This window comes from Halichoerus grypus, chromosome 6 (genome assembly GCF_964656455.1).
Source record: "Halichoerus grypus chromosome 6, mHalGry1.hap1.1, whole genome shotgun sequence".
In the NCBI taxonomy this organism is placed as follows: Eukaryota; Metazoa; Chordata; class Mammalia; order Carnivora; family Phocidae; genus Halichoerus; species Halichoerus grypus.
The window spans coordinates 95,596,495-95,621,362 of record NC_135717.1 but is presented as its reverse complement, the minus strand read 5'-3'; positions in this window follow the sequence as shown (position 1 = coordinate 95,621,362).

Below are 24,868 nucleotides of genomic sequence, written 5' to 3'. Positions count from 1 at the left end.
CTTTTACGTTACATGTTGGTGTGGAAGCAGTGACACATTTTTTTTCACTCACCATTAATGAGAAAACAATAAATCATGGTTTTGTGTAAACAACGATTTTTAAGAGGCAGTCGTTAAGAGAGCTCACAATGGAGTTAGCTGGGCTGAGCTGAATCTTGGTCCTGAAACTTACTGGTTATGTTACCTGTTGTCTTAGTCATTGCTATATGGTAAATGCCTAGCAAAGGGTCTGACACTTAATAAACTGGTAATAAAATTTTATTGAATTTTTAGCACTTAACTCATTTTTCCAGAAAATGGGACTTGGAACCCCCCCCCTCGCTCTGTCATACACACACACACATACACAATCAAGACTTTGTTTAGAAGATAATGCAGCATACCATTTCTCGTTTTATCTCTTTCTCTTTCTTGGTCATTTTTGAGAATAACAGCTTCGCCTTTGATGGTGACATTTGTAGAACAACAACATTAAAATATGTTATGAATAGTTTAACCACAGGATCAATGGGCACAAATAAATTCATATTTTAAAGTCTAAAATAACCAGTTTGATTACTTTGATCACATTAGATAAAATATTTCAGTCCGATTTTTACCCTATGGACCTATCTGATCAGAATGCCTTTGGCTAGCATTTATTTTTCTGAAAGAAGCAAAAGAAGCTGAGGAACTATTTAGATGGTATCTCAGATGACCAAAGAAACAAAAGTTCCTTAAACAAGCTTTGATATCTGTTCTTCTGAGCACTGACAGTATTAATAAAAATTAAAAATCATACAAGAAGAAACTAAATATTTCAAGGCACCCCAAACACCACAATGCATAACAAATATGATGCCCTGAATAAAATGGAAGACAGGAAACAGAGAAAGTTCTATTTAGTGGAACATGAATTACCCTTAAGGCTTTTGACCTCCTACATTAAATTTGTATTTTCTTTTTATTGTAAGCCTAGTTACAACTAGACTATTCGATTCCCCTTAAACAATACAGACTAAGAGAATTTAATTAACATTCCTCGCCTTATTACTAGTGAGCTAGATGATTTAGCACAAATGATTTTACCTTCTTTAATTTTACTTTCCTCATGTTTAACTGAGACAGTTGGAATAGATCATTTTTAAAGCCCTTTTTAGCTGTAAAACACTGTGAATTATCAGGTTAATAACAAAAATGAGATCCAGAAGATGAACTGTGTTATATTTATTTCATGTTTTAGTTCATTTATTCAATAGTAATGGTCAGTAGTTATTGAACCAAAAACTTTTCTGACACTTCATATATGTAAACACTTTTAATCTTTCCAATATCCCCATAAGTACCATTAGGACTCCAATTTCATTAATGAAAAAAGAAAAGCGCAGTGACCACAAAGCTTGTGGTCAAGCAGTGTAGCCGGGATTCAAACCCAGGCCATGTGGCTGAGACCCCATGTGTTGGAGCACTTTGCAATCCTGCTGGTGCAGATTTCAACATTTGTCCTGATCTGATGTCCTGATCGCTGGCCAACCTAGTAGGTGGTAATGATTCTATTAGTGCAGAATAACCTGTCTTCTTAGAAACACTTTTTTGTTAAAGTATTTTGAAGGTTAAAATTGATCCCCACTCCCTGTATGTACATAGAGAATTGTGTACCTGTCCTCTAGCTCCTCCTACCTTTCTAATATTTCCTCTAGTTTTTAAATTACATGGTCTGATTGCTGGGATTTAAAAGTAATTCTGATAGGGGTGCCTGGATGGCTCAGTCAGTAGAGCATATGACTCTTGATCTCGTGGTTGTAGGTTTGAGCTCCCATGTTGTATGAAGAGATTACTTAAAAATAACATCTTAAAAAAAATAAAAATAAAATAAATAAAAGGAATTCTGATATATCAATATTTTGTTCTTTGTGTCAATAGATATAGAAATGAATGCTGTATAATTACCCCAATCCCATAAAGACACCATTAGCAGATTCAGCCGTTAAAAATATGAGTATTGGACAAGGAAATAAAGGCTTCTCTTAAAAAAAAAATATGAGTATTGGTTTCTTAAAATGTAATTACCAATTGTTCTGACCAAGGCTATCATAAAATATGGAATAGATGAAGGAAAAAAATTGTGCAAATGGTAAGCTAGGTATGCCTTTAAGTATTAAATGATTGTGTATGTGTGTGGGTGTACATAAATATGAATTACTAAAGATAGTAGAAGTCAGCTAAAGTTGTGACCTCTTATCAACAATTCCTGAGGGAAAAGAATGGATAATACGGTTTTAGGTATCTATGTAGGTTGATAAGCTTGTATGTAATTAATAAGACAAGTTCTTAAGATCTAATTTAGATTAAGTCAAAACATGTGGTGAACTTATTATGTAACAGCAAACATGGGCTTCTGACATTATGACAAAGGACCATAGTGATATGAAAGAATGAGAATGATGGTATTTCCTTGAGGGAAAACTCTACCAGAAACTTGAAGAGCTGCCTAATCTCTCTTTACCACCTCCATGGCGGGTAATAACTGCTGCTGATGCTTGGAGACCATGAATGACAGAAGTAATAAAAATTCAGTTGGTGATGACAGGGGTTATGCGCCTCCGTTCCACCATTTCCAAAAGGAGAAAAACATTTCTACTGGGAAAAACATGTAAAAAGCACATAATCAACCAAATAAACTATGAAATATAAACCACAGTCACTGTTCATAACGGCAAAAATCATGATTAAAGGAATTAAGATAAAAAAGAAAACATCAGCAATACTGAGTCCAAATAATCTGCTTCTTTTCTTGACATTTCAGTAATGCAACATCTATCATTATCTTAATGAATATGTACAATATGCAAACAGCATGTGTACTCAATTACTACTAATAAATGTTTTCAAAGAATATGCTATCAGCTGCAATTTCTCATAATGCTTTCACTCTCCTGGGTTAGTTCCTTCTGTCTGACATCCCAAAAGAGGTAAGAGAAAATACCAGAGGGCTCAAGATCACATACAGTGTGATTCCATTTACATGATGTACAAAAAGGCAAAATTAATCTACACTATTAGAAGTCAGAATCTGGTTTAGAAGGATGACAAAAAATGGATAGCGGCATAGAAGAGGCTTCTAAGTTTCTTGTAATGTTCTTTTTCTTGATCTGGTTGCTGATTACTGGATGTGCTTAATTCATGAAGTTGTCATAATAAATATATATTTGGTATATATGCTATACTTTAAAGGTTTTTTAAAAATATAAAATCTTTTTACATTTTTTTTTTAAATTATGAGGGGCAACTGAGTGGTTCAGTCAGTTAAGGGTCTAACTCTTGGTTTCTGCTCAGGTCATGATCTCAGTCATGAGATCAAGCCCTGCATCAAACTCCATGCTGAGCATGGAGTCAGCTTGAGATTCTCTCTCTCACTCTCTCTCCCTCCCCCTAACCCCTGCTCTCTCTCTCTAAAATAAATGAATAAATAAAATCCTTTAAATGTTTTTAAAAATAAATTATATTCATATGCACCAGCAACTATCAGAAAATATAGTATTTTTTAATTTTTTTAAATATATTTATTTATTTATTTATTTATTTATTTATTTATTTATTTATTTTGATGTAGTGTTCCATGATTCATTGTTTGCATATAACACCCAATGCTCCATTCAATACGTGCCCTCTTTAATACCCATCACCAGGCTAACCCATCCCCCCATCTCCCTCCCCTCTAGAGCCCTCAGTTTGTTTCTCAGAGTCCACAGTCTCTCATGGTTCTTCTCCCCCTCTGATTTCCCCCCCTTCATTTTTCCCTTCCTACTATCTTTTTTCTTTAAATTTTTTAACATATAATGTATTATTTGTTTCAGGGGTACAGGTCTGTGATTCATCAGTCTTACACAATTCACAGCACTCACCATAGCACATACCCTCCCCAGTGTCTATCACCCAGCCACCCCATCCCTCCCACCCCCCACCACTCCAGAACCCTCAGTTTGTTTCCTGAGATTAAGAATTCCTCGTATCAGTGAGATCATATGATACATGTCTTTCTCTGATTGACTTATTTAACTTAGCATAATACCCTCTAGTTCCATCCATGTTGTTGCAAATGGCAAGATTTCATTTTTGATGGCTGCATAATATTCCATTGTGTGTGTGTGTGTGTGTGTGTGTGTGTGTGTGTGTGTGTGTGTGTGTGTCACATCTTCTTTATCTATTCATCTACTGTTGGACATCTTGGCTCTTTCCATAGTTTGGCTATTGTAGACATTGCTGTTATAAACATTGGGGTGCACATACCCCTTCAGATCACGACACTTGTATCTTTGGGGTAAATACCCAGTAGTGCAATTGCTGGGTCGTATGGTAGCTCTATTTTCAACTTTCTGAGGAACCTCCACACTGTTTTCCAGAGTGGCTGCACCAGCTTGCATTCCCACCAACGGTGTAGGAGGGTTCCCCTTTCTCCGCATCCCTGCCAACATCTGTCATTTCTTGACTTGTTAATTTTAGCCATTCTGACTGGGGTGAGGTGGTATCTCATTGAGGTTTTGATTTGGATTTCCCTGATGCCGAGCGATGTTGAGCACTTTTTCATGTGTCTTTTGGCCATTTGGGATGTCTTATTTGCAGAAATATCTGTTCATGTCTTCTGCCCATTTCTTGATTGGATTATTTCTTCTTTGGATGTTGAGTTTGATAAGTTCTTTATAGATTTTGGATACTAGCCCTTTATCTGATATGTCATTTGCAAATATCTTCTCCCATTCTGTCGGTTGTCTTTTGGTTTTGTTGACTGTTTCCTTTGCTGTGCAAAAGCTTTTTATCTTGATGAAGTCCCAATAGTTCATTTTTGCCCTTGCTTCCCTTGCCTTTGGCGATGTTTCTAGGAAGAAGTTGCTGTGGCTGAGGTCGAAGAGGTTGCTGCCTGTGTTCTCCTCAAGGATTTTGATGGACTCCTGTCTCACATTTACGTCTTTCATCCATTTTGAGTCCATTTTTGTGTGTGGTGTAAGGAAGTGGTCCAGTTTCATTCTTCTCCACGTGGCTGTCCAATTTTCCCAACACCATTTGTTGAAGAGACTGTCTTTTTTCCACTGGACATTCTTTCCTGCTTTGTCAAAGATTAGTTGACCATAGAGTTGAGGGTCCATTTCTGGGCTCTCTATTCTGTTCCATTGATCTGTGTGGCTGTTTTTGTGCCAGTACAATACTGTCTTGATGATGACAGCTTTGTAATAGAGCTGGAAGTCCAGAATTGTGATGCCACCAGCTTTGCTTTTCTTTTTCAACATTCCTCTGGCTATTCGGGGTCTTTTCTGGTTCCATACATATTTTAGGATTATTTGTTCCATTTCTTTGAAAAAAGTGGATGGTATTTTGATAGGGATTGCATTAAATGTGTAGGTTGCTCTAGGTAGCATTGACATCTTCACCATATTTGTTCTTCCAATCCATGAGCATGGAACATTTTTCCATTTCTTTGTGTCTTCCTCAATCTCTTTCATGAGTATTTTATAGTTTTCTGAGTACAGATTCTTTGCCTCTTTGGTTAGATTTATTCCTAGGTATCTTATGGTTTTGGGTGCAATTGTAAATGGAATGGACTCCTTAATTTCTCTTTCTTCTGTCTTGTTGTTGGTGTATATAAATGCAACTGATTTCTGTGCATTGATTTTAATCCTGCCACTTTACTGAATTCCTGTATGAGTTCTAGCAGTTTTGGGGTGGAGTCTTTTGGGTTTTCCACATAAAGTATCATATCATCTGCAAAGAGTGAGAGTTTGACTTCTTCTTTGCCGATTTGGATGCCTTTTATTTCTTTTTGTTGTCTGATTGCTGAGGCTAGTACTTCTAGTACTATGTTGAACAGCAGTGGTGATAGTGGACATCCCTGCCATGTTCCTGACCTTAGGGGGAAATCTCTCAGTTTTTCCTCATTGAGAATGATGTTTGCTGTGGGTTTTTCATACATGGCTTTTATGATATTGAGGTATGTACCCTCTATCCCTACACTCTGAAGAGTTTTAATCAAAAAAGGATGCTGTACTTTGTCAAATGCTTTTTCTGCATCTATTGAGAAGATCATATGGTTCTTGTTCTTTCTTTTATTAATGTATTGTATCACATTGATTGATTTGCAGATGTTGAACCAAACTTGCAGCCCAGGAATAAATCCCACTTGGTCATGGTGAATAATCCTTTTAATGTACTGTTGCATCCTATTGGCTAGTATTTTGGTGAGAATTTTTGCATCCATATTCATCAGGGATATTGGTCTGTAATTCTCCTTTTTGATGGCGTCTTTGTCTGATTTGGGGATTAAGGTAATGCTGGCCTTGTAAAATGAGTTTGGAAGTTCTCCTTCCATTTCTATTTTTTGGAACAGTTTCAGAAGAATAGGTATTAATTCTTCTTTAAATGTTTGGTAGAATTCCCCTGGGAAGCCATCTGGCCCTGGGCTCTTGTTTGTTGGGAGATTTTTGATGACTGCTTCAATTTCCTTAGTGGTTATAGGTCTGTTCAGGTTTTCTATTTCTTCCTGGTTCAGTTTTGGTAGTTGATACATCTCTAGGAATGCATCCATTTCTTCCAGGTTATCTAATTTGCTGGCATATAGGTGCTCATAATATGTTCTTATAATTGTTTGTATTTCTTTGGTGTTGGTTGTGATCTCTCCTCTTTCATTCATGATTTTATTTGTTTGGGTCCTTTCTCTTTTCTTTTTGATAAGTCTGGCCCGGGGTTTATCAATCTTATTAATTCTTTCAAAGAACCAGCTCCTAGTTTTGTTGATCTGTTCTACTGTTCTTTTGTTTCTATTTCATTGATTTCTGCTCTGATCTTTATTATTTCTCTTCTCCTGCTAGGTTTAGGCTTTATCTGCTGTTCTTTCTCCAGCTCCTTTAGGTGTAGGGTTAGGTTGTGTATTTGAGACCTTTCTTGTTTCTTGAGAAAGGCTTGTATTCCTATATACTTTCCTTTTAGGACCTCCTTTGCTGCATCCCAAAGATTTTGAACAGTTGTGTTTTCATTTTCATTTGTTTCCATGAATTTTTTTAATTCTTCTTTAATTTCCTGGTTGACCCATTCATTCTTTAGTAGGATGCTCTTTAGCCTCCATGTATTTGAGTTCTTTCTGACTTTCCTCTTGTGACTGAGTTCTAGTTTCAAAGCACTGTGGTCCAAAAATATGCAGGGAATGATCCCAATCTTTTAGTACTGGTTGAGACCTGATTTGTGACCTAAGATGTGATCTACTCTGGAGAATGTTCCATGGGCACTAGAGAAAAATGTGTATTCTGCTGCTTTGGGATGGAATGTTCTGAATATATCTGTGAAGTCCATTTGGTCCAGGGTGTCATTTAAAGCCTTTATTTCCTTGTTGATCTTTTGCTTAGATGATCTGTCCATTTCAATGAGGGGGGTGTTAAAGTCCCCTACTATTATTGTATTGTTATAGATGTGTTTCTTTGATTTTGTTATTAATTGGCTTATATAATTGACTGCTCCCATGTTAGGGGCATAGATATTTACAATTGTTAGATCTTGTTGGATAGACCCTTTAAGTAGGATATAGTGTCCTTCCTCATCTCTTATTATAATCTTTGGTTTAAAATCTACTTTGTCTGATATAAGGATTACCACCTCAGCTTTCTTTTGGTGTCCATTAGCATGGTAAATTGTTTTCCACCCCCTCACTTTCAATCTGGAGGTGTCTCTGCATCTAAAATGAAGTCTCTTGCAGACAGCATATTGATTGGTCTTGTTTTTTTATCCAATATGATACCCAGTGTCTTTTGATTGGGGCATTTAGCCCATTTACATTCAGGGTAACTATTGAAACATATGAATTTAGTGCCATTGTATTGCCTGTAAGGTGACTGTTACTGTATATTGTCTCTGTTCCTTTCTGGTCTATGTTACTTTTAAGCTCTCTCTTTGCTTAGAGGACCCCTTTCAATATTTCTTGTAGGGCTGGTTTTGTGTTTGCAAATTCTTTTAGTTTTTGTTTGTCCTAGAAGCTTTTTATCTCTCCTTCTATTTTCAATGACAGTCTAGCTGGATATAGTATTTTTGGCTGCATATTTTTCTCATTTAGTGTTCTGAATATATCATGCCAGTCCTTTCTGGCCTGCCAGGTCTCTGTGGATAGGTCTGTTGCCAATCTAATGTTTCTACCATTGTAGGTTGCAGAGCTCTTATCCCGAGCTGCTTTCAGGATTTTCTCTTTGTCTCTGAGACTTGTAAGTTTTACTATTAGAGGTCGGGGTGTTGACTATTTTTATTGATTTTGAGGGGGGCTCTCTGGGCCTCCTGGATTTTGATGCCTGTTTCCTTCCCCAAATTAGGGACGTTCTCTGCTATAATTTGCTCCAATATACCTTCTGCCCCTCTCTCTCTTTCTTCTTCTTCTGGGATCCCAATTATTCTAATATTGTTTCATCTTATGGTATCACTTATCCCTCGAATTCTGCCCTCGTGATCCAGTAGTTGTTTATCTCTTTTTCTCATCTTCTTTATTCTCCATCATTTGGTCTTCTATATCACTGATTCTTTCTTCTGCCTCATTTATCCTAGCAGTTAGAACCCCCAGTTTTGATTGCACCTCAGGAATGCAGTCTCTTACCTCCCTTTAATAGCCTTTTTGATTTCGACTTGGTTAGATTTTAGTTCTTTTATTTCTCCAGAAAGCGTTTCTCTAGTATCTTCCATGCTATTTTCAAGCTCAGCTAGTATCTTCATAATCGTCATTCTGAACTCTAGTTCCAACATCGTACTAATGTCTGTATTGATTAGGTCCCTGGCAGTCGGTACTGCCTCTTGTTCTTTTTTTTGAAGTGAGTTTTTCCGTCTTGTCATTTTGTCCAGAGGAGAAGAGATGAATGAGAGAATAAAATGTTAACAGGGTAACAATGACCCCAGAAAAATATGCACTAAACAAATCAGAAGAGACCTGAAACCAGGGGAAAAGAAAGGGAAAGAAAAAAAAAGAAAAAGAAAAAAAGGATATGATCAAATATGATCAGGCTGGTGAATAGATCAGTGCCACATCCTAGATTTTGGGCATATTTTGGTCTGTTAGATGAAACTGCCTCCCAAAATTTTAAAGAAAGAAAAATTTATATAAGCACAAAAATAAGGGTAAATATGATGAAGGGATGGAATATGACTGTAAAGATGAAAATTATGAAAGATTTTATAAAAGGAATTGATAAGAAGTTGGTTGAAAAAAAAAGAAGAGAATTTTTTAAAAAGGGAGGTAAGAGACTGTGATCAAGCAGGAGACTAGAACAAAGCCATACACTATAGATTTAGGGTATATTCTGGTCTGTTAGAAGAAACTGTATCCCAAAATTTTAAAGAGAGAACAACTTATATATATATATATATATATATATATATATATATATATATACATATATATATATATATATATATACCAAAAATAAGGTTAACTACAATGAAGTGATAGAATATGACTCTAAAAATGAAAAATAAAAAAGATTTTTAAAAAAAGGGATTGATAAGATGTTGGTTGAAAAAGGGGAAAAGAAAAATTTTTAAAAAATAGAAAAAGAAAATTTAAAAAATTAACTTTGAAAGACTAAAGAATCACGGGAAAAAAGCCATGGATTCTATGTGCAGTATTCCCCTAGCGCTGGAGTTCTGCCATTCTCATTGATCGGTAAACTTGGTCTTGGCTGGCTGTTCTCGCTGATCTTCTGGGGGAGGGGCCTGTTGCCGTGGTTCCCAAATGTCTTTGCCGGAGGCGGAATTGCCCCGCCCTTGCCCGGTCCGGGCTAAGTAATCTGCTCGGGTTTGCTCCCAGGAGCTTTTGTTCCCTGAAAGCTTTCCGTTCAGTTTTGGAGGCCGAGAGTGAAAATGGCGGCCTCCCGCCTCTGCCCCAGAGGAGCCGAGAACCTGGGGCCCCGCTCCTCAGTGCGCCCCCAGAGAAAAGGAATCACTCCCATCTCCCTGGTCTCTGGCCGCACTCCATGCTCACCCAGCCTGCAACCGAGCGTTTCTATCTCTGGCGCACGACCCCGTGTGGAGTCTCCAAACCCAGCAGATCCCTGCGGTGCGCTCCCGTGCCGCTCCTCCTGGGGAAGGAAGGGGAGTCTCCCTGGATCTGCCACTTGTTGGGTCCCTGCTGGAGGAGCAGTGGCCTGACTGTGCCACAGATCACGGTTTATGGCAACCCCGAGCTGAGAGCCCGCGCCTCGGCTCCGTCTCTGCAGCCGGCTTCCCCGCTCCAATCCCTGGGAGCTCTGCCGCACTCAGGAACCCCCGGTCTTTCTGTGACCCCGAGGGTCCTGAGACCACACAGTCCCAGCGAGGGTTCCACCCCCCACTTAGCCACTGGAGCGACGTCCCTCAGCGGAGCAGACTTCTAAAAGTTCCGATTTTGTGCTCTGCTGCTCTATCACTTGCCAGAAGCGGCTGACGGAGGCCCCCTCCCCCGCTATCTTCCCGAATATCACCTCGGATTCACTTCTCCGCACGTCCTACCTTCCAGAAAGTGGTTGCTTTTCTGTTCAGAGAGTTGCTGCTATTCTTTTCTTCGATCTCCTGTTGAGTTTGTAGGTGTTCAGAATGGTTTGATCCCTATCTAGCTGAATTCCTGGGACCAGATGAAGTTTAGGTCTCCTACTCCTCTACCATCTTGCTCCTCCAGAAAATATAATTTTAAAAAGATATTATTCACATCTATTAGATTGGCTAATTAAAAAAAAAATTGGCCATACCCTGTGCTAATGAGAATGTGAAGCACCTGAAACTTATGCATTGCAGCTGGGAATATAAAATAGTACAGTTAGGCAATTTCTTATAAAGTCATACATATATTATGACCCAACAATCTTACTCCTAGGTATATATACTAAGGAAATAAAAACTTACATTTAGATAAAAACCGGTACACAAATGCTTCTAGCATTATTCATTATCACCCCAAACTGGAAGCAACCAAAATATCCTTCAAGGAGTGAAGGCATAAACAAACTGTGGTACATCTATACAATGGGCTACTCCTCAGTAGTAAAAAGGAGCACACTATTGATACACACAATGACACAGATAAGCCCCAAATGCATTATGCTATGTGAAAAAAGCCAGTCTCTAAAAGATTACATACTATGATTACATTTATATGACATTGTGGAGAAGGCAAAATTATAGGGATGGAGAACAGATCAGTTAGGACTCAGGAATACAGGGATAGTTTGACTACAAAGGGCAGCATGAGGGAAGTTTTTAGGTAATGACTGTGGTGATGGTTACACAAATCTATGCATATGTTAAAATTCATGTAACTATGCACCAAAGAAAATTAAAATTTACTGTGTATAAATTGAAAAATTAAAATTGGAAAAAAATCTTACTAATTTCAACAAAATATCAAGTGCCTTGGAATAAATATAACAAAAAAGAAACCAGTCCATTAAAGAAAAAATAAATAAATCCTGATTGAAAGACAGAGAGTATCTAAATTAATGCAAAGATATACTAAATGATTCAGAAGACTCAGTATGATAAAGATGGTAGATGTCACTAAATTGATCTGAAGAACTGATACCTTTCTAAAAAATACCAGTGTTTGGGGGGTTTTTTAGTTACTTGACAAAATGATTCTAAAATTTATATGGCAGAGAAATGGGCCAAAAATACCCAACCTGCTTTTGAGTAAGATGAACATGGTAAATAGACCCATTTTACCTGAAAATGAAACTTATTATAAAACTATGGTAACAAAGACTGTCTTGGTGCATATAATAATAATAACATATAAACTTGAATTACCAGAAAATGGAATTGCATATTAGAGGAGAAAATATAGATATTCAATAAATGGTGTAAGGATCATTAATAGTCATGAGAACCAAAGGACCTAGAATAAACAAAACTACTCTGCAAAAGAAGAACAAAGTTAGAAGACTTATACTACCAGACTGCAAATCTTATTTAAAGCTACAATAATCAAGAAAATATTATACTGGTGTTAAGATAGACAAATAGATTGGGGCACCTGGGTGGCTCAGCCAGTTGGGCATGGGACTCTTGATTTTGTCTCAGGTAATGAGCTCAGGGTTGAGAGATCAAGCCCAACATTGGGCTCCATGCTGGACATGGAGCCTGCTTAAGAGTCTCTCTCTCCTTCTCCCTTGACACCTCCCCCCTCCTCTCTGTCAGTCTCTCTCTCTCTAAGAAAAACAAAGTAAAGAAATAAAAAAGTTTTTAAAAGATAGAAAAATGGATCAATGGAACACAATAGAGTCCAGAAACAGATGCACACACAAATATGGTCAATTGATTTTTGACAAAGCTGAAAAAGCAATTTAGTAGAGAAAGGACAGTTTTTATACAAAAGGTACAGGAGTAATAATTGGATATCCATCTACAAAAAAAAAGATAAACTTTTAAATCTTATTTTTTGCATCATATGCAAAAATTAACTCAAAATGGATAATAGACCTAAATATAAAACCTAAAACTATAAATCTTTTAGAAAAAAAATGTAGGATAAAGCTTTTATGACTTTAAGTTAGGCAATAGCTTATTAATATATGACACCAAATGTACAATACCTAGAACAAATTGATAAATTGGACTTTAAAAAATTTAAAACTTCTATTCTTTGAAAGATCCTCTTGGTAGAATGAAAAGACAAGCCACAGAGTAGGAGAAAATATTTGCAAATCACATAAAGGACTTGTCTCCACATATTAACAACTCTAAAAACTCAATGATAAGAATATAAATACCCAATTAAAATGTGGACAAAGTATTTAAACAGACATTTTATCAAATAAGATATACAGATGGCACATAAAAAGATTCTCAACATTACTGTCCATTAGGGACAGGGAGATTAAAACCACAATGAGATACCAAGACACAGCTATTAAAATATCTTGAATTTTTTAAACTGACCGTGTCAAGTGTTGGCAAGGACATGGAGCAACGGGAATGTTCATATACAGCTGCTATGGATGCAAAGAGGTACAACTACTTTGGAAAATAAGTTTAACAACTTTTTTAAGTTAAACACACATCTATCATATGATCAAGGCATTCCACTCTCAAGTATTTACCCAGAAGAAATAAAAACATATATCCAAACAAAAGCATATACACAAACGTTCATGGCATCTTTACATGTAATAGTGAAGAACTGCTAACAACCCAAACGTGCATTAGCAGTTGAATGGATGAATAAATTGTAGTAAATACATAAAACTGAACACTACTCAGCCATAAAGTGGTATGAACTATTATTATACAACATGACATGGATAAATCTCAAAATGATTATGCTGAGTGAAACAGGCTCAACAAAAAAGAGTACATGGCTTACATATCCTTTCTTTATGATTTACTATATGATTTACTATATCCTTTCTTTATGATTTACTATATGATTCCATTCATTTAAAAGCTTAGAAAATACAAACTAAACTACAGTCACAGAAAGCAGATCAGTGTTTGCCTGAGAATAGGACAGGCTGGGACAGGGATGAAGGGATGTGTTACAAAAGTGCATAGAGAATTTAAGGGAATGATGAATATGTTCATTATCTTGATTTTATTTATGGTTTCTCACATTCACATATGTCAAATTTTATTATATTTTACTCTATATTCGTTTTCTATTGCTGCATAACATATTGTCACAAATCTAGTACCTTAAAACAACACAAATTCATTATCTCACCATTTCCATGGGTCAGGAGTCCAAGTATGGGTTAAGTGGTCAGGATCCCACCAGGCTGAGACCAAGGTGTCAGCCATGGCTGTGATCTCATACAAGACTCCAGGACTCAGGACTCACGTCTTGTGGTTGTAGGACAAACATCCCTATTTTCTTGCTGCCTACTAACCAGAGGTTCTGTCAGCTCCTGGAGGCTGCCCTCAGGTTCCAGCCATGTGGCCCTTGCACAACACAGAAGCTTACTTCGTCAAAGCAGGCAGGAGAACCTCCCTCCAGTCTGCTATGAAGGAATCTTATTCAAGATAACCTAGTCACATGAGTGATGATCCCATCATATTTACAGGTCCCGCCTTTACTCAAATGAGGGTATCCTAAGTCAGCTGGGCTGCCATAACAAAATACCATAGACTAGGTGCTTAAACAACAGAAATTTATTTTCTCACAGTTTCTGGAGCCTGGGAGGTTCAAGATCAAGATACAGACTGATTTGGTTCTTGGTAAGAGCTCTCTCCTGGCTTGCAGATGGCTGTTTCTTGCTATGGCCTTTTCTCTCTTTCTCTTTCTCTCTTCTTTTCCTCTTCTTATAAGGCTACTTTACCCATCATGAAGGCCCCATCCTTATGATCTAATTTATCCTAATTACTCCTGAAGGCCCCAACTCCAAATACCATCACACGAGCAGTTAGAACTTCAAAATAACAAACTTTGTGGGGACACACTGAGTCTGTAAGAGAGGGGATTATACGAGGTGTGTCCACCAAGAAGGGCAGGGAATCCTGGAGCTAGAAGAGTTCTGTCTAGCATATATCCTTTAGATACATACAGATTATTTTGTATCAACAGAAAACATCAATGTAAAAAGAAAGAGAGAGGAAATGGCTAGGGAAAGAAAATTAGAGTATCATCAGATTTTTGAAGTAATGCTTTATGCTAGAAAAAAAATAGAGCAATATTTAAGATACTGAAAGAAAGGATATGTAAGCCATGGGTTTTATATTCACTTTCAGATATAAAGGGCACAGGCAAACTTTTATCAATATTCAAGAACTCAGGGAATACAGTTTTTCTCTTTTTCCTTAGGAATCTACTACAAAATGTGCTTTACACAACCAAAGTGAGTACAGAATTATCAACATTAAGACTGATGACAAGTATTGAGCATATAGTTACTTGAAGAACTAACACAGTGAGGAATAAAGGAAGAGAGTACACTGTATAATGCCTCTGTATTTAAGCAAGGTAGTGAAGTTATAAAACACTGGATATGTGTAGAACATATTCAAAAAAGCACTTCAGTGGTTCCCAGTCATTTTAAATCATGGTGGTTTTAGTATGATTATTTTAAGACTAATGTTTGTAACATGGAATAAAGTAATAGAGCAAATATGGAAAATTTTATTATCTGCTGTGTTCATGAGAACTAGGATTCTTAAAGTAGAAGAGAGTGGTTACAGCTTAAGTATAAACAAACAAAACCCATGCTTATTTGGTCAATTAATTTATAATGAAGGAGCCAAGAATATACAATGGAGAAAAGACAGTCCCTTCAGTAAGTGGTGTTGGGAAAACTGGAGAGCTACATGCAAAAAAAAGTGGGGGGGGGCAGGGAACCATTATCTTACACCATACACAAATATCAACTCAAAATGGATTAAAGACTTGAACATAAGACCTGAAAACATAAAACTGGAAGAAAACAGGTGGTAAAACTCCTGGATATCAGTCCTGGGTAGTCGGGCCCTTTCCCCTGAGCCCAGTTAGCTCCTCAAACGAAGCAACACTCAGGCTTTGCATAGCTCAGTGACAACACAGTCTCAGCTCGTCTTTTCCAAGGAAGAAATTCTTGTGTTGGGGAGGAGGACAGGAAGCCTCTGCACATCTCCCTGAAACAGGATTTTTCTGGCATTAGGCAGTCTAAACCTGAATTTACAGAGAAAAGGGGCGCCTGGCTGGCTCAGTTGGTAAAGCATGTGACTCTTGATCTGGGGGTCATGAATTCGAGCTCCACGCTGGGGGTAGAGATTATTTTAAAAATAAATAAATAAATAAATAAATAAGTACCAAAAAATAAATTTCGAGGGAAAAAAAAATCCCTAACTCTGCAAAGACAAAATTTAACCGTACATACAATCTATATGACCAAACAAAATGCTTATGCCTCAATCTGAAGGTACTGCCCTTTGGTTCCTTTGCTCGATTTCAGAGCATCTCTAGGAATAATGGGCAGGTTATCGATCGTCCTATGTCTGCCTTGGAAACTCCTGGGTGAAAGGGAAGATCTGTCACAAAGGCAAATTCCTGTATCGCTGCCGAAGATAAAAAATAATCACCATTCCCCAGATGGAAAGTTTTCCAGCTTCACCACATTCAGGTCCAGAAGCTATGAAGCACTCAACATTTTAGAACAAGGCAACCCAAGGCTTTCCCTGAACAAATACAATTTGGGCACACAGGTTTGCCAAACTACCATGTGGTTTTTGAGTTCCTAATACCTCGAATGTCCCTAAGCAAAGTTTTAAAACAGAAGTTATTTCTTTGAAATGTCAGGATTCCATGGGAACATCCTCCTCTACTTCAAAAATAAAGCTGAAAGCTATTCAGAAGAATCAATAAGCCAGGGCCGGAACTGTAGGGAGCACTGAGGCTTTTGCCTGCCTTTAGAAATCTGTGTCATCCAGAATGTAAGGGCTATGAAGCTAGATTCACGGCTCACAGCAGTAAGTGCTAGAGTTTGAAGCTCTTTAGCAGGGACAAATATTTGAGGGCCCTCAAAGACCTAGGCTTTTAGAAAACTTCCTATATTAGAGTATGCTCTCAAGTCCCTCTGACCCCCTAGTAGAACAGAACATTTCAAAGCACTGACCTGTTAATTACCTTATTGAATCTTCACTAAATTATTCTAATTATTAGCATTGTTCCTTGTTCACTTAAGAAAAGAAACTTAATTTCATTAGTCCCGTCCGTTTCTACTTCGCCCTCCTCCCATTTCACAAATTCAGTCCAGGGCTGATCAGTCCTGAGGGTGTGCTGAGTACATAGACGCCCATGGACGTTTTAAATGCTGTGATGGGCATAAGAACAACAAAGTCGTGTCTTCATTAGATTGCCGTTAGGAAAATTCCAAACCAAACGGAGACACGGAAGCGAATGTTTACGGAGTGAACTTCTGGGAACCACAAATGTGTAAGAGCTTAGTCTCTTTGCAATGTAAGCTAGAATCAGTAAAGTCTTATCCTGGGGGTAGGTTGAGAAAGAAAGAGAACACTTCTTTGTTGAATATCGCATGCATAGTAGCACTTCATAGGCTGCATACCTCAGCGAATCCCCACGTGGGCATTATTACCCCCACTTTATATATGAGGATAAAAAACATGCCCACATCCATGAATCTGGTATGTGAAAGTGCACATAGCAAAGCCAGACCTATAATTTTAAAGATAATTGTATCCACCGATAAAACCTGTGTTGCATGATCTGTACCCACATCCTGGGTCACTAAAGAAGCCCTGAAAATTACTCTTTTCTGCTGCAGCTAAAGTCATATCAACTAATCATTCCAAGCTATTGAAAAGGGTCCAGATAAACTTCACTAACTAAAAGTACAATGGACAAAAACCCCAACCATTTCAAGCTATTTCTCTCTGTCTCTTAAATTTTGAGTGTGCATATTTGGTTATAAAACAGTCTCATCAAGACAAATTGAAAGTATGTCCAAGCAGCCTTTTGGCTCGGCACAAGTATAAGGTTTCTTTCTTTTCTTTCTTTCTTTCTTTCTTCTTTCTTTCTTTCTTTCCTTCCTTTCTTTCAATCTTTTTATAGCTATTTTTAAGAAATGAAAAAAAAAAGTTACACAACAAATTTTGCTTCCCCAAACTGAAACATGTACTTTGGAATCCAGGATAATTGAACAAGAAAATTTTTCTTAGAGAAAATATCTGAGAAAGAAAATATGCCATGTTTAGGCAAACTGAATAAGAAAGATGACCATTAAATGGAATAGTGACAAGGGTCATGCAATGTTCCACTTCACCTCTGGATAACCTCACTCTCTCCTCCTTAAGTCATGCCTGGGGCGTGACAGGCTTGTTATGACAGGTGATTCCTGAAGTCATTTGTATACAACCTACACCCAACCCCAAAAGACCTCTCTCTCTCTCTCTCTGTCTCTCTCTCTCTCTCACACACACACACAGTTTTATATACACTTCTCATACATACAATCCAAGATAGTCTTTTATTACTTACTAGAGGCACTTATTATTTAAGGGCCTTTCAACTCCCACACAAGATCATGTTATTTACTGTTGTTTGCCTCAGTGGACATTTTTCCACCCTTTTTTGCACTAGGGAACTATGACTCTATCATGCTGATTTGTCAAAGGAAATACAGTGGGAATTTTTAGCCATTGCTTTTAACCTAGAGCCATTGATTGATTCATGTCTAGAATAACAGTAAGCAGGAGAACGATGATAAGGGGAAAGGAGGTGGAGGAGGGAAGGGAGAAAGGGGAGAAAGGGAGAAAAAAAAGCAGGGAGAAAGGGGAAGATATTGATGAACGGGTTGTTGCTGCCATCTGGTGGCCAAGATGCAAAAATACAGGAGAAAACATTCTGAGACGTCAAAATAGTTTGGGAAATGCATTATTCTACAAAATGTCAAAAAAAAAAATGTTGAATTCCAAAATGATTAGTAGATGTTACTTATTTAACCCAGACCAGTTGGAATTTGAGCTGTTCAACTCACATTATTTTTCTTAATATCTAGGAACACAAAGGTATTCTGAGTTTTAGGCCTATGAACCATAGAAAAGGTGTAATGATCATTGCATGCACCTCTGCATGAAACTCTGTCCCAAAACCTTTTAATCCCGGAGAACTGAAAAGGTGACCAATATACTCTGTAAGAGGTGTAGTTTCAAAGGGGGCACCTCCCCACCTGTTTAATCTATCAGGTTCTTACAGTATATTTCCCAGGAAGTTATCAGTATGATAAAAATAGGCAAAATCTAGGATACCATTGTTTGAACGGTGTAGACCTCCAGGAGGATTCCACAGTCTCTGTTATCAAAGCTAAACTTTCAAAACCTCTATCATACACCAAGCAATGTGGTCTCCCCCTACACAGTGTGCTAAACTCTATACAGGAAATCAAACTTTTGTTATATAAATGCACATCACTAAAATTTTCGTTTTGCTTTTTAGGTGTCAGGCACTGTTTCAAACATTTTTTACATATATTATTATTTCCAAATCCTCAGAAAAACTTGAGGAATTATTATCCCTATTTAAGAGTTGACAAATCTTGCTCAGAACAGTAAATAATTTAAGCGAGTGTACACAGAGAGTGCGTGGAGAAACCAGGTTTTGAAGCAAGCTCAGTGGAATATAAAGATTCAACTCATGCTTTGCTTGTAAGCACCCTGCCGGCCCTCTAGCAGACCTACACATACCCCGTACGTGCACACAAGTGTGCGTGCACACACACGGCTTTGTATAACTGATACAATTACACAACACTATATATTTGTATATTCAGAATATATGTGTATGTATATATATAATATGTATTATATATATATACATTCCTATATCACTTTCCTGTGCAGTTGGACCAATTTCCCTCAATAGGGCATGAATGATTAGAAATAATACTTGACATTTCCTTTTAGTAACTCCAGAGAGCCCACATTGGCAAGTGGTGTGGTCTCTTGATGAAGACTGTGGCATCTTAAGTCAAACGACATTCTACCACATACCAACTGTGTGGTATTAAAAAAGATGCTTGATATTAGACCCTCTGTTTTGTAACTCTGAAATGTTTATAGGGCCTTTTGAAAACGAAGTGAAATAGCCATTGAAAGAGCTTAACTAGTATTATGCTTGTTACATGTTAATCAATAAAGGTTAGTTTTTATTATTTCTGTTCCTTCTACACACTGGAGATTCAAGTCAGATTGTTGATTAACTGTTTTCAGCGGTAGTCATGCTTTCGTGAAAGGAAAGAAACGAGCTCTTTTTTATCAGATAACTCTGAATGGCAACTCTAGAATGATAAGACAAGGCTCTTTATATGGGCTATAAATCATGTAAGATCTAGATAGCGCATCTTTAGATATTGGAAAAAGCAGAGGGCACCATCCTCCTAGGTTTTCCATCTTGGCAGTGACCACATGGAATGTTCTAAATGTGAAAATGGCAGCTTTGTCAGTTTTCTCATGCTTCCTGTCCATCCCCTGTAAGTCACGGTAATTAATTCTGCTCTTCTCAACTCCAGCTTTTTCTATGACTTTTCCCTCACATACAAACATAAAAGAATTGCAGCACAAAAACGATCAAATCACATAAATACCAGAAATTATATTCAGATTACACTTTATACTTTTTGCTTTCTAGTTTTTGTCAGGGAAGTAGAATGACAATCACTGAGAGAGAATTCTTACATTTCTGAAAAAAATACCTTAAATGATTGTTTTAGGGAAAAGAGCAATTATCCCCCATCTTAAGAAATGACAAAAATATTCCCAAATTACTGTTTAAAAGGTGATATTTTGTAAAAGTTGTATGTAGTGTATGTGTGTGTGTGTGTGTGTGTGTGTGTGTATTTAAAGGTGATTTCATTTCTTAAGCTACTGTCCCACTGATATGGACACTGATGCCTTGAGAATCCCATCCCTGCCATGAACACGGCAAGGGTTACACACCTCAGGGACTACCCACTGAGATTAGAAAAAAATACACAATCCTTTAACCTTTAATCCATCCTGACTCTTGGAAATGAATACCAAAGATACACTATCAAAAACAAACAAAAACCCTGAAACTAATAATATACTATACATTAACTAACTTGAATTTAAATAAAATCCAAAAGAGTGAAAAACAAAACAAAACAAAAACCCAAAAAATGCATTTGCCAAAATTATTCATTGCAACATTGTTTATAATATCAGAATACCAGGGGCACCTGGGTGGCTCAATTGGTTAAGCGTCTGCCTTCGGCTCAGGTCATGATCCCAGGGTGCTGGGATCGAGCCCCGCATCGGGCTCCCTGCTCATGGGGCTCCCTGCTCATCGGGGAGCCTGCTTCTCCCTCTGCCTGCTTCTCCCTCTGCCTGCTTCCCCTCCCCCCCGTTTGTGTTTCCTCCCGTTTGTGATCTCTTGTGCTCTCTCTCTATCAAATAAATAAATAAAATATTTAAAATATCTATATAGAATATAGAGTGGAACAGGAATATAAGTTGGTCTTCTCTAAATATAACTTATTCTGGGCACCTGGCTGGCTTAGTCTGTGGAGCATGTGACTCTTGATCTCCGCATCAGGAAATCAAGTTTGGCCTACAGTTTACTTTAAAAAAAATAAATTAAATGTAACTTATTCTATTAATTGGAGTTGGGAACTATGTGAATTCTTTAATTCAAATATTTTACACATACATAATGTTTTCCTATATTAGTCATATGAATATGTTTAAGTAACTGTCAAACACAATAATCTTTCTGTACATTTTTAATGGCATATAGTCTAGGGACCAAAAAAATTTTGGAAAAAAAAAAACACTTTGTTTTACTAATTTACGTTATTGGTGGTAGTGCTGATTTTGTCATTCTGAGAGAGTCGAGGGTGTCCTAGAGGATAAAGTAAATAAGTAAGTACATTTGTGCCATTGACAAGAATTTCAGCATGAAAGAGATGAAATATTAAGGTTGATGAAACAAAATTGAAGTCCATCTCCTTGAAAATTGAAAATACCAGTGTGAACCTATGATGAATTTTATCTTTAAGAAAAGGATTTAGCCTTTCCTCAGGTGTCCCTAAGGTTCTCGGCCCTTCCTTGGAAGCTAGGAGGGCTTTGGGTGAGGCCCTCATTTCCTTCAGCGACTAGCACCCCGCCTCCGCGGGGACGAGCACTAGCCTGCACCACAGCCTTTTGTCTCCGGCTCGTCCGCATCTACTCAGCCCTCAACCTCCAGTCACGGAGGATAAGATCAATGCCCTCATTAAAGCAGCGGGTGTAAAAGTTGAACCTTTCTGGCTGGGCTTGCCTGCAAAGGCCGCCGGCCAATGTCAACATCAACATCGGGAGCCTCATCTGCAAGCAAGGGGCTGGTGGAGCCTCCCCAGCGGCTGGTGCTGCCCCAGCAGGAGGGCCCGCCCCCTCCACCAAGGCTGCCCGGCGGCGGAGAGGGAATTGGAAGCAAAGAGAGGAGAATCAGAGAGGAGTCTGATGAGGACGTGCACTTTGGTCTTCTTGACTAAACCTCTTCTGTAACCTGTCAATAAAAAGCTGAACTCTTGGAATTTAAGAAACAAAACAGAGGAGCATAGGGGAAGGGAAGGAAAAATAAAAGAAGACGGAACCAGAGGGGGAGACAAACCGTAAGAGACTCTTAATCGTAGGAAACTAACTGAAGCTTCCTGGAGGGGAGGGGGTAGGGGGATAGGGTAATTGGGGGATGGGCATTAAGGAAGGCACTTGATGTAATGAGTACTGGGTGTTCTGTGCAACTGATGTATCACTAAATTCTACTGCCTGAAACTAATAAACATGGAACTAAAATAAAAAAATTTTAGGGGCGCCTGGGTGGCTCAGTCATTAAGCATCTGCCTTCGGCTCAGGTCATGGTCCCAGCGTCCTTGGATCCAGCTGGCATTGGGCTCCCTGGTCACTGGGGAGCCTGCTTCTCCTTCTCCAGCCTGCTACTCCCCCTGCTTGTGCTCTCTGTCAAATAAATAAATAAATAAAATGTAAAAAAAAAAAAAAATTTTTTTTTAAAGCTGAACTCCTAAAAAAAAAAAAGGATTTAAAGGATGCTCTCTGTCCTCTGAAAAGACCTAGAAATAATGACCAGCACAATGGTAAGTGTATTCTTTTTTTTTTTTTAATTTTATTTATTTGACAGAGAGAGACACAGTGAGAGAGGGAACACAAGCAGGGGGAGTGGGAGAGGGACAAGGAGGCTTCCCGCGGAGCAGGGAGCCCGATGCCGGGCTCGATCCCAGGATCCTGGGATCATGACCTGAGCCGAAGGCAGACACTTAACGACTGAGCCACCCAGGTGCCCCTGGTAAGTGTATTCTTAGTGCCCAGATTGTGGTCCCTAAACATTATTTTCCACTAGATGGAACCCAAGCTTCTTGGAGAAATGGCTGGTTCCAGATCTGGAGCCTGAAATTTACAAAATAAACTTGAACTATCTTGCTGGATCAGAAAGCAAGAAACGTTGCCAAGATCATTTCCAAAGGACTTATAAGGCAACTTGAGAAGGTTTCCACAGCCTCAAAGTTGGACAATTAGAACACCAATAAGAATAATAAATACAATCTTGTAAAATAGCTATAGTTCATGGATTATAAATGATATTCAAGTAAGCAAACAAGCAAACTCATTGGCATCTTTGGAGAATGATAGGGAAGAAAGTCATTTTGAAAACTAGTTAATAAAGAAAGAATCGAACCTTATCTTGCTCTTTCTAGATAAATTATCCTTCAGAGTAACTAAGTGGTTAATAAGGCAAAGGTTCTCTATATAGAAATATGCCGGTTAACTTAAAAAGGGGAATGGTGGAATAGTGATATTCTAAGATCACTCTTTTGCAAACTCTAATGAGTTAATGGATTTAGAGCATGATTATTAACGACTTCTAAAATCCCAAAAGGAAACTCAACTGGTAATAGATTCCTCTTGAGGTAAGTGCGCAAAACCTACCAAGTATTCATGCCTAAAAAATTAAACCCAAATCTCATCAAGAGTCTAAATCTAACTACCAATTTACTGAAACTACAGAAATATATTAAATACCACAGAGATGTAATCAGCAAAATCTAGTCTCTTCAACAAATAAATTACAAGAAGGGGGAAAAATAACAGAGCTCTGCAGATTAAAAAAGATTTCAGAGACATAGTAGCCAATTGCAGTGTGTGAATCGTACTTAGAACCTGGTTCAAAACAAGAAAATTTTGGGGGGCACCTGGCTGGCTCAGTTGGTAGAGCATGTGACTCTTGATCTCAGGGTTGTGCATTCAAGCCCCATATTGGGTGTAGAGCTTACTTTAAATAAAATTTTGATTTGAAATAAATTGACACATTGGAGAAAATGTGAACACTGACAGAACACTTGATGATATTAAGGAATACTTGTTAATATTTCAGGTGTGATAATGGTATTGTGGTTATGTGAAGGAGAGTTCCTATCTTTAAATAATATCGAAATATTTATTAATAAAAACCGTGTCTGGATATTGCTATAAAATGATCTGGTGCATTGCAGGAGAGTGAGTAGGGGCATAAAGGGAAAAGGTTTGAGCATGAATTGGCCATTGTTTGAAACTGGCAATGAGTATATGGGAAACAGTTATACAATTCTCTCTAGTTTTGTATGTATTGGAAATTTTCTACAATAAAAAGTAAAAATAAAATCTGAATTCTTACCATTAGCCACCAAGGACTTATATAACCTGGTCCATGCCCACTTTTCCAGTTTCATCTCACTACTCGCTCCTTGCTCATTTTGTGCCGGCGACTCTGACCTTATTTCTTTTCTGTAAATATATCAAGCGCTTTGTCTAGAGAGAAGGGAGCAGAAGAAGTATCTGAACAGATAATGGCAGTGAATTTCCCAAAAATTAGGAAAAACTTTAACATAGATGTAAGAAGCTAAAGGAAGCAATGATTTTCCATTTGTCCTTTTTCTACCCATTCTGTATTCTTAGCCTGTTGAGGCCCTCTGTTCTGTGAGGCCTTGCACCCCAAGGCCAACTTAAATCAACAACTGACCACAGAATTGAGTTTCGAACAAAATCTCCTCAGTCCCACCCTGACTGATACTTGCACCCTCCGAGTGACCCCAAACCTCAGCATTAACAAGCCCAAGGGTGAGGTTGATGGCCTGTGTAGGCGATGCCTTTAAAGCTAAGGATGATGGGGCGCCTGGGTGGCTCAGTTGGTTAAGCGACTGCCTTCGGCTCAGGTCATGATCCTGGAGTCCCGGGATCGAGTCCCGCATCGGGCTCCCTGCTCGGCAGGGAGTCTGCTTCTCCCTCTGACCCTCCTCCCTCTCATGCTCTCTGTCTCTCATTCTCTCTCTCTCAAATAAATAAATAAAATCTTTAAAAAAAAAAAAAGCTAAGGATGATGGATGAATAATAGCTCTTTCTCGTTCAATTCAATGTGGAAACGAGAATGGAA